General features: G+C 40.4%; 1 long non-coding RNA gene across 1 annotated transcript; it reads left to right on the top strand.

Moving 5' to 3' along the window:
* The first annotated feature begins 7,052 nt into the window (after window positions 1–7,052).
* On the top strand, window positions 7,053–8,159 carry LOC119896879. Its single transcript, XR_005443308.1, has 3 exons — window positions 7,053–7,221; window positions 7,492–7,583; window positions 7,684–8,159. It is a non-coding gene; the product is annotated as an uncharacterized LOC119896879 (long non-coding RNA).
* Window positions 8,160–8,530: the final 371 nt, after the last annotated feature.

Here is an 8,530-nt window from a genome sequence, read left to right as displayed (position 1 = left end):
ATCCTGGTCTATGTACAAGGCCATCAGTCATTATGTTTAACATGTGACAAAGTTGTTGCATTAGTGAACACATGGTGCTTTGTTATGGCTGATATTGTGGATACAGTCATGCTTTAACACACGCTAACACACAAATGGATTTGGTTAGTTTAAAGTCAAACTCTTGATAAGAAAGATTTTACCATTATTCATGTTCATGAATAAATATGACAGATTTTAGTTGTTTCCACCAAATAGGTCATACACGAGACTAAAATGATAATGGGTCTCAGTCAGTCTGTTGAATAAGATTATGGGTTCTCAGTAGACCAGGAGTACAGTTAGAGCACATAGAGGCGAGCACCTGTATGTGCTCGCCTACATAAACTGGTTTTAATAAAAACAGATTTTGTGGTGAGACCAGAAGGACAAGCGTTTTTAGAGCATTCCAGGGGTGATATGTCAAGATGGAGATGAAAAGTAAGGTGAGAGATGGAATCTGGTTATAAATTGTTGTTGGTTTAGGTTTTAAACCAATATTGCTGACTGTTTTTTGTTTTGCAGTAGTTTTTGTGATATCTGTTTCAGGTTGAGCTTTATAAACTGTAGAAATCAGCAGTCTTCAGGTCTAACACTGATCAGGCTTAAGTTTTGTAAATAAGTTCATATAATTTGGGGGCTTTGGGGATGTTGCCATGGACTCGGTTAGTTCTGGCACTATTTATTTTTTTGTCACTGTTTGTTTATATTTTGGCAAGTATGCTGAGTTACCTAAAAGCGGTTTCCATCGCTATGTACCCATGGATGTACAGACAACTGGATTACTTTGATGCTGAAGAAAATGTATAAATGTTATGATTCTCAGGCAAGTTCTGGCAGTACAAAGAGCTTTTTTTCTGGGTGGATTTATTAACATTTATTTGCATGTGTATCACGGCTTTGTGTTCAGATTTGACTGAGTCATGGAAGTGTTTATATGTATTTATGGTAAAATTTGGAAGTGGAAAGAGGACTCAGGCTCACATAATCCCGATTCAGCAATGATTTAGAGTTATAAAAGCCGTGGGTACACATGAGTGTTTGTTTGTTTTTGTTTTAATTATTTCAGTTGCAAAAACAAGCACTTTTAGTGGGTGTATGTTGACGGGGTGCAACTGCCCACAAGGATTACACTGTAGCCCTGTTTCACTGCTGCCGACTGCAGCGCGCTCACTCAATACTGGACCAGTTTTAAAAAATGTTGTCCCAATTAGTCACACAGCAAAAAAAGATTGAAAAATACAGAAGTTATACTTTAATAAATGTGTTTTCTTATTGATCCAAAAACAGAACTGTCTCTGCATATTAAGATATACAATTTACAATTGTTATATGCAGTTATTTACATCATAAAGCTTGTATGAAAACCTGATACATACCATAACATACCCCAAGCTCTCTCACGTTTGTTTCTGTAATACCTTTTTTAAAAATAATAATTTTTAATTTATTTTTCTTTCCTCTGTCTGTCAACATTTCTTTTTTGTGTGCTCTGGTGCTGCATTTTGCACAGCCAGTAGCCCACTGGACGACAATATAGCCCATGTTTTCTTATATTTCCTATATGGCAATGAAGGAGGTTCAAGTGCTGCTCCTTGACCTTTCTCCACCTAGATCGATTGCTTCTCTATCCTGTTAGAAGAAAAAGAAAATGTATGAAATATCAGCCACTATCAGCTTTGAAATATCTGATTGGACCACAGTAAGATAGAAGTACAGTGGATATTCAGGAACAGCATCCTGCTGGGAAAACTGATGCGTGCTTGGTGTTTGCTCTTCAATCAGCCAATTCCATGTGGATCAACATTGCAGCAGAGTGAGTGGCACAGTTAACCTGAGGGATTACGTTTGTTATAGACACAGCGGGCTAATGAACTATAAACCTGCGTGAGTAAAGTGAGCTGTGTATGTATCTGTTTGTGTGTAGTGACGCTGAGGAGGCCTGACAGACTTGTCCTCTGTCAGCAGATGGAGGCATGCATAATTCAATCTGGAGGCAGTTTCATGCTGTTTTTCTTCCTGTCTCATCACTGTTCCCAAAGAAAGACAAAGCAGAATTTAGCTACAGAGGAGAAGCAGGGGCTTCAAGTTGTCATCTCTCACTGGCCCAGCAGTTGTCTGCTCCATATTGGTCGTTACCGGGGGGGGGGGGCAAAGGTCCATCAATGGTCCTATACTGTTTTGTATTTATATTTTACTCTTTGGTTAAACCAATTGCCAGGACAATATTTCTGACCGTTTTTATGCAGACAACACCCACTTGAACATTAGTAACAATCCTAAATGACTATCAAATTCTGTATGTGACTAAAAATTAAAAAATAAATTTGTGTCTTCATGATTCGAATTATGATTAAGGTACAATATGTAAGACACGGCCAGAATTTTAGTTTAAAAATGAACAGTTCTGACATAATGTCAAAGACGTCTGTGTGTTATGTTGTATTAAGTTAGCATGCTAACTAGCTAGTCCCGGCTGTCTTGTAATACCACTTGTGCCTTAAGATGTGATAGTGAGTCACTGCAGCATCCAGTCTGCCCTCTGTCCAACATGAGAGGATAAAAACGTAGAGTTACCCCAAGGGATTGTCTTTCATTGCACGAGCTGTTCTTCCTCGCGCTCCCCGACCTCTCGTTCCTCCACTACCTCTATTCCCTGTGTCTGACTGGGCAGACTGGCTGTGAAATTGGCGTTGTCCACACAGGAGGAGGAAGCGCCCCGAAGCACTGCCTGCCTCCTTTCTGCACTCATGTTAACCAATTGGGCTGTTAACACAGACAAGTCAGTATAGGTATAGCTGCAAGCAAATCTGGCAAGAAAACACAACGATAATCTACTATAAATAATATAAATGATACATATGATGTAAATTGATGATGTGTCTCATGCTTGTCAATCCTTTTGATTTCTCTGTCCCTCTCCTGGCTGTTCTGCTGGAGTTTCAATTCCCACAATGAAATATCAAATCTGTTCATCCAATATAGCTACTTAATAGAAATACTATCACTGCTGTTTGTTAAATTTGTTTTTTATTACTAACTTATTACACATATTTCTCAGTTGTGTTTAAACAGAGTCAGAGAGGAGCAGACACACATTGGCAGCCCCTCCCCACAGACATAAAACACAAAGCCATGGTCCTTTAACTTCACTGTTGCAGAAGAAGAGACGCCCACTAATCCTGGAAGACAAAAAGCATAATTCATGACATTATTATAAAGATAAGATCTAACGTCACTTGTGATTAAACGAGAGCAGGGGAGCAGAATCGCTTAGAGCAGTGGTTCTTAACCTGGGGGTCGGGACTAGAGCGTGGTTGAATTTGGAAAAAGAGCGCTGCGTTTTTTTTTAATGTTGATAGGCAACCACCGAATCAGCTGTCCTGTCAGTCTAATCAAAGATTATAGCGCCAGCGATCTTTAAACTTTGGTTTGCTGCTAAGTAATAACGGTCATATTAGCAGAAACTTCATCACAACTCACAGGTCTGTGTCTTTTATTGCTAAAAATATCTGCTTTAAAAAACACAGACACAGGGAGGGCGCCTGCTCTGGCACTGTTTTGAGTGTGTGAGGTGTACAAACACGCAGGGGCGAAATATTTTGAACTTCAGAAAGGGGTCGGACTGCCAGAAAGGTTAAGAACCCCTGGCTTGGAGAGTAGCCTGGCTGAGGGGGAGTCAGAGGCTCGAAAGAGGTGAAATGCTGCCTCCTATTTGTCTCACTGGCCCAGCAGTTGTCTGCTCCATATTGGTCGTTACCGGGGGGGGGGGGCAAAGATCCATCAATGGTCCTATACTGTTTTGTATTTATATTTTACTCTTTGGTTAAACCAATTGCCAGGACAATATTTCTGACCGTTTTTATGCAGACAACACCCACTTGAACATTAGTAACAATCCTAAATGACTATCAAATTCTGTATGTGACTAAAAATTAAAAAATAAATTTGTGTCTTCATGATTCGAATTATGATTAAGGTACAATATGTAAGACACGGCCAGAATTTTAGTTTAAAAATGAACAGTTCTGACATAATGTCAAAGACGTCTGTGTGTTATGTTGTATTAAGTTAGCATGCTAACTAGCTAGTCCCGGCTGTCTTGTAATACCACTTGTGCCTTAAGATGTGATAGTGAGTCACTGCAGCATCCAGTCTGCCCTCTGTCCAACATGAGAGGATAAAAACGTAGAGTTACCCCAAGGGATTGTCTTTCATTGCACGAGCTGTTCTTCCTCGCGCTCCCCGACCTCTCGTTCCTCCACTACCTCTATTCCCTGTGTCTGACTGGGCAGACTGGCTGTGAAATTGGCGTTGTCCACACAGGAGGAGGAAGCGCCCCAAAGCACTGCCTGCCTCCTTTCTGCACTCATGTTAACCAATTGGGCTGTTAACACAGACAAGTCAGTATAGGTATAGCTGCAAGCAAATCTGGCAAGAAAACACAACGATAATCTACTATAAATAATATAAATGATACATATGATGTAAATTGATGATGTGTCTCATGCTTGTCAATCCTTTTGATTTCTCTGTCCCTCTCCTGGCTGTTCTGCTGGAGTTTCAATTCCCACAATGAAATATCAAATCTGTTCATCCAATATAGCTACTTAATAGAAATACTATCACTGCTGTTTGTTAAATTTGTTTTTTATTACTAACTTATTACACATATTTCTCAGTTGTGTTTAAACAGAGTCAGAGAGGAGCAGACACACATTGGCAGCCCCTCCCCACAGACATAAAACACAAAGCCATGGTCCTTTAACTTCACTGTTGCAGAAGAAGAGACGCCCACTAATCCTGGAAGACAAAAAGCATAATTCATGACATTATTATAAAGATAAGATCTAACGTCACTTGTGATTAAACGAGAGCAGGGGAGCAGAATCGCTTAGAGCAGTGGTTCTTAACCTGGGGGTCGGGACTAGAGCGTGGTTGAATTTGGAAAAAGAGCGCTGCGTTTTTTTTTATGTTGCTAGGCAACCACCGAATCAGCTGTCCTGTCAGTCTAATCAAAGATTATAGCGCCAGCGATCTTTAAACTTTGGTTTGCTGCTAAGTAATAACGGTCATATTAGCAGAAACTTCATCACAACTCACAGGTCTGTGTCTTTTATTGCTAAAAATATCTGCTTTAAAAAACACAGACACAGGGAGGGCGCCTGCTCTGGCACTGTTTTGAGTGTGTGAGGTGTACAAACACGCAGGGGCGAAATATTTTGAACTTCAGAAAGGGGTCGGACTGCCAGAAAGGTTAAGAACCCCTGGCTTGGAGAGTAGCCTGGCTGAGGGGGAGTCAGAGGCTCGAAAGAGGTGAAATGCTGCCTCCTATTTGTTTGGAGCATGTGGCCAGGAATTGCACTTTCGCATGTCTTTTCAACCTAAACACGTGACCACCAAGACCCCCAAACTATGAGGGAAAAAAAAGAGCTGGAGGTTGTTCAGTATGTCTTACAGAAAGCACTTTTATGATTATGAAGGAAAGGTAAATATTTTCCCCCGCGACCCTGTCGGATAAGCGGTTGATGGATGGATGGTAAATATTGTCCTCTGCCTCAACTCTCTCTGAAAAACATTGCATACTGACCAATCAGTTTCTCTCTGACTCCACCACTCCTGCTGACACACTGTTTCATTTCCTCATTCCTAGTGTTGATATCACAGCACATACAGATCACATCATTTGCAGTAGAGTAAAAAAAAAAGATAGAATTAGCTAGTAGTTATCATGCTGGAAATGGAGTGAGGATGACTGTGGTGCAGCTAAAACAAATAAATGTAGCCTATTTTAAAAGTGAGTTTTTGAATATGAGCTGCTTACACTCTTAATGTGTTTTTAAAGTATTTCATTAAATAAATGTGAAATAGACATCCCAAAGTTAATTTAAACCTATAGAGAAATTTTCCACTGCAAAACAATCTATTAATTAATAGCTTACTGGTTTGAACTGTGACTTTACGAAGGGAGTTGAACCCACTCAATTTTAACACAGGGTTATCAAGCAAACTAAGGTTATATTTGTTTTTTTTCTTCAAGGAACATTGCTTCACTTTGCAAGGCTGCAACACACACACACTTCTGCCATGCATTAGGCATGCAGTGGAAAATTATATTGGACAACACAATCGGATTTAGAAGTGAGGAAATATTCATGATTCAGCCTACAATCATATTATCATGCACCTTACACGGGCAACTTTTGAGCAATGTTGCTGGGCAATGTTGCTGGTGTCAAGTCCGACTGGTGGTGTGGGGAAGGGGGTTACGGTAGAATTGCTGTAAAAGTTGCTCCGTGCATCATCACCTTTAGAGACTTTGCCGTGAATTGGGCGTTTCCAGAATAAAGCACCAGAGTGATTGGAGGGATTTTTCGTGACTTTAATTTCAGGGAATTTCCATCACTATCACGTAAAATATTCAATCTAAATATGTGAAAACATTTAGGATAATTCAATTATAGCCTACAGATGAGCGACATCTCAGAAACTGGCCTGCTATTTAATTAAGATCGCCACCCTAAAATCACAGAGGCTGCAGGGCTCTGTATGAACGTAATGCTGTAGTGTTCAGAAGAACTTAATTTCAGCTGCAACCACAGTGGAACAAGTCAGGATGAAAATATTTTACCAAGTGGCGTGTATTAATGGCCTACTTCTCATCATTAACAACGAGCACAGATGTGGTGTGTAGTTAACCACCGTGTTGAGTTTACCACAAACATATCCTGCTCGGAGCAGTTCAGAGCTGCAGCGTAAATTGCCATGGCAGCATACCTCGGGTAAAACCTATCCACCTTTCGTAGCACGGGTTAATCGGGAAGTTACACCTGACGACGTCACAAAGTCCCTCCTCACTTTGTAGTACATGCCACTGGTTTCTTTTGGCCCGGTTTCCTTTTTAAGTGTTACACCCCCCCTCCCCCTGGGCTTAACCACAGGAGGACGTGACACAAGAATTTAGCTGTGACTCATCTGTTTTAACAGGCACAACACAAAACCGATGCACTCATGCTTCCCTCAGCACACTGTATATTGCAATAATTACATCCATCCTTTCACCTCATGATACTAAGAACATCATCTATGCCTTTGTAGCTTATTGGTTAGTCTACTGTAGCAAACTGTCTTACTTTAGTCTTTAATAAATCATCTCCAGCATATTCAAACATCTGCTGCCAGACTTTGAGTGGATGCCCAAAGGTACAGTGTTTTCAGTACAAAAATCATTGTATTACCCTGACAGTGTTTCCTTGTTGATCTGTGATTACGTTGTGGTAGTCACTCGTAGGTTTGTTGCCAGAACACAACAACAACAATAAACATACCCTCCGGTGCCACTACCAGGATGAACTACCACTAACTTGATTTTGCTAACTCAGACTGCTGAAGCCTAAGATTCGCTTTGCCAAACTATGGGATGCATTTTTACACAGAACAAGGACAGTGAATTTTGTCCCCCATCTCTTACAGTGGATATACATTTGGAGGGGATCACTTCATGGCCAGTATGGGCATGAGGAAGGATTACAGCAACCATAACTGTCTCAGTTTACATATGGCATGTGAGTATTTTATGAAGACATAATTTAAAAAAACTATCATTAATTAAAAGAGCAAATATTTGTGTAAAACACAATTTGGGATGAATTTTTATTTTAACAGTTGGTGCTTTCAGAACCTTTCCTTCAGTCCTCCTTGGAGCTCCTTTGACGTCCTGTGCAGTGTTGAACTGTGGTAATGTCTGAAGCATCTGTCCTGTTAAATGTCCGTCTGTTCCTGTCTGTGCTGCCTCTCCCCACTGCTGCTCCTCACCGCTCACGCACTTTGTGTTTGGCATATGCTGCCATGATTCTCCACACTGTTCTTTTAGCCAAGTGAAATAATTGTACAGTTTGTGTGAGTGATGCACCGTCTCAGCCGTCTTCTCCGAATTGCCCTTCAATGTCACACATAACATTTTTGTTTGTCACACAGTCATTTCAGGCTGACTGAATGGTGTTAATTCCTTTATGTAATGGCATTACTTCACGGTATGGAAAGTCTGATGTCTTTGTCTGGATCTTACAGAAACACAATGCTGCCCTGGAGTGTCTGCTGCATGAATGCACCGTTAAATGGCAATCTTAATAAACTAGTAAATCTCTAATCCATGTATACATGCTTTCTCTGTACAAGTATACATACACATACAAACGCAGCTTTTTCCCCATAAGAGGTCAACAGTTTTCAGGAGGATGTGTGGATTATCCAGAGTAACATGGACATGCAGCTTAATTTGGAATGTTTCAGTGCTGTGAGTACAAAAATGAAATTCTGACAACACATATATTGGATATAAACTGAATACACAGATGTGTGTGTACACAAACAGAAATACATTTGCTCTAGGTAGCACAAGTTTAAAATGTATCAACTTGAGCAAATAGTTTGCTTTTCTTCTTCTCTTTGTACGTTCATGAATTGCAGTCATAAATCTGAAGGAGCGCAGAGTGGGATGGAGGAAAATAAC

The sequence above is a fragment of the Micropterus salmoides genome, unplaced genomic scaffold (assembly GCF_014851395.1).
Source record: "Micropterus salmoides isolate LMB-PRFRI ecotype aquatic unplaced genomic scaffold, ASM1485139v1 Ms_hic_scaffold_11, whole genome shotgun sequence".
Classification (NCBI taxonomy): Eukaryota; Metazoa; Chordata; class Actinopteri; order Centrarchiformes; family Centrarchidae; genus Micropterus; species Micropterus salmoides.
Note: the sequence above shows the minus strand (reverse complement) of the source record. Positions and strands in the feature narration are given on the sequence as shown.